The following is a 2783-nucleotide window of genomic DNA, read 5'->3' as shown; positions in this document are numbered from 1 at the left end:
TTTTTACAATAATAAATAATTTTAGAATTTTAATTTTTAATAAAACTGTTTAACATTTAATTGATTCCTAATTCAGACATTAATTGTGATTTAGTATTTTTTACCAAATAAAAAAAAACACCCATCCCCCTCCCCCACGACCCAGCCAGGCAGCCACCACATCTTCCCCCATTTAGCCACCTCCTCTCCCCCCTCCCCCACACGCAACGACTCTAAACCGCGACAGTACGGCCGGCACCCAGCTCCCCCACCGTCGGCCGTACCACCCATTTCTCTTTCCCCTTACCACGATCTCACTCTTGCCCCCGAATTCGAGTCAACGGCTGTTGTTTTTTGAGCAACCCTTTCCCCAACATTTGTAGCCCAAAAGCCGAATGAAACATCTACGTGGTGGTGGTTGAGGGTTAGGGTTCGGCCGAGAAAGGGAGGAGGTAAGATTTTAGGGGTTAGGGTTTGGCCTGGTTGGGTACTTGGGTGGCGCGACGGGGGAAGGAGGAGGTCGGGGGTAAGGGAAAAAGGGTGGGTCGGCCGGTGTTGGGGAAGCTGGGCGCTAGTGTAATACCCTGGAAATTTTTCTTCTTTTAAAATACTCTCTTACTCTAAATAAAACTCATTTTTAGGAAATAACCAAAATATTACCGCCACCGTGATAACGGCTAAGGGTATTTCAAAGTTACACAACAATAAATTAACATGATACTAATCTCATACTTGATACCAAATTAACTTTCTAACATTATACTTCGCATAATTAACACATCCTATGCGCATACGTACCTCAAACCGTCTTTCCAACTAGCCACAATGCTAGAAATTACTCAACTTAAAGTCTCCTACAATACCAAATACATAAACTCAATTACTCCCTCAATTACACAAATTTCCCGCAACTTTTAAACACTTTAAAACCTCTCTAATAAGCTGAAATTTTGGTTTAAAACCTTTAAAATTCTTTCTTTAAGTGGGTTATTAAAACCACAAAGTAAAAACTAATTCATAGTGTTAATATAAAAATTTTAGCACATTTTTTTAAGGTTTAAACCCCTAAAATAAATCTGAAAATTCCATTAAAACACATTAAAACCTTCTCTACTTATGGGTAATTAAACCCTTTTTATAAAAACACAAAAGTGGTGCTTAAAATAAAATTCCAGCGACATTAAATTAACAAAAACTCATTAAAACTCCATAAAAAAATATAGTCTTTAAGCTTTATTATTACTCACAATCAATGGGTATAGAAAACCCCCAAATTAAATGCAAGTTAGAACCCTAAAAATCAACACTTTAATAATTAAAACCCTAGCTTTTAATACTTTATAAAATCAGAAATTAAAACAATATAAAATTTGAAATTTATACTCTTTAATCACCAAAAAATAATTATAAAACATACTAGTCATGTTTGAACAATTAAAATCAAAACCCAAAATACATACTACATAAAACAATTTTAAAACAAGAGGAGAGAGAAGGGTGGCTCACGGCCAAGGTGGTTGGTCGCGGGCAGGTGTGCAGTGGTCATCGGAGGTGGTCGGCCGGCGTCGTTGGGTAGGCGGCAGCAAGGTGGCGTGGTGTTGGTGGCTTCAAGCACCATGCGTGAACATGTGAACCAAGTTCACGTATAAAGAGGAAAAAAAGAAATAAAGAAATAAGCGAAAAAAGAATGAAAAGAAGAAAAAGAAGAAAAAAAGACTTACATTGTACAAATCTGATTTTTAGCCTCTTTGTGCGGAAAATTTTTGGGGTTTTGAGGGATATTTATAGAGTAGAGAATAAGGATTAGTGATGAGTAGTATATTTGACCACTTATTGTGGTGATTTTAACCCGATTTTGTAAGCTTTTCCCCTTTTTCTAACCCCTTTTGTATATAAATCTTGCATTTTGGCTTTGTAGGCCTGAGCACGGATCGGATATCCGATCCGAAATTGGATTTCGGATCGGATATTCGTGTCCGAAAATTCGAATATTTGCTATCTGAATCCGATCTGAAAATGTCGTATATCCGAAAATCCGGATATTCGAAATTTTCGGATCAGATATGTCGGATATCCTATATCCAACTTCTTTAATTGCAGGGTTTTTTAATGGAAAAATTGATTTTTTCACCCTTTTTTCACACGTTATTGTCTTGTGAACCCTTTTTAATAATAATAAAAAAAAAAACAGAAATTAAAATATTAAAAAAAAAAACAAGCTTTAGCCTTAACCGGTGGCGGAGGTGGTGGTACTTGAGCAGACACTTTTCTTCAACAACGCGGCGGTGAATACAATCAATTGAAAAGAAATCAAGAAAACTTCTACCAGATTATGATTCTATGCAATTTTACTAAACAACCAAAACATAAACCCTGAAAAACTCAACTACAATTTCACACTAAAAAATCAACAATATTACAGAAAACAATTCAATTAAATAAAATAGCTAAAATCAACACAAGCCTCTACGAACCTACGACGCCTTTAAAAATCAAAACAAACCCCTCTTATAAAAAGAAAAACAAAATCAAACAATTCTCCAACCATGGACTGACGGACCTGCAACAGAGGAAAACAATAATTAATCTTCCCTGTCGCCACTTGCAACAGAGGACGCTCGCGCTGCCACGTTATCCACTTTCCTGCCGACAATCGAAGAAGGCGAAAAACAGAAGGAAGCACCGTTTGCAGTCAGATTATTGTTTGAGAGGAGTATCGAGGACTGAGGAGCGATCTAAGAGAGAGAAGGGAGAAGAAGGAGATCTGAGATGAGAGATAGAGAGAGGAGGGAGAAAATCAGAAA

This window comes from Chenopodium quinoa, unplaced genomic scaffold (assembly GCF_001683475.1).
Source record: "Chenopodium quinoa cultivar QQ74 unplaced genomic scaffold, ASM168347v1, whole genome shotgun sequence".
Taxonomy (NCBI): Eukaryota; Viridiplantae; Streptophyta; class Magnoliopsida; order Caryophyllales; family Amaranthaceae; genus Chenopodium; species Chenopodium quinoa.
Note: the sequence above shows the minus strand (reverse complement) of the source record.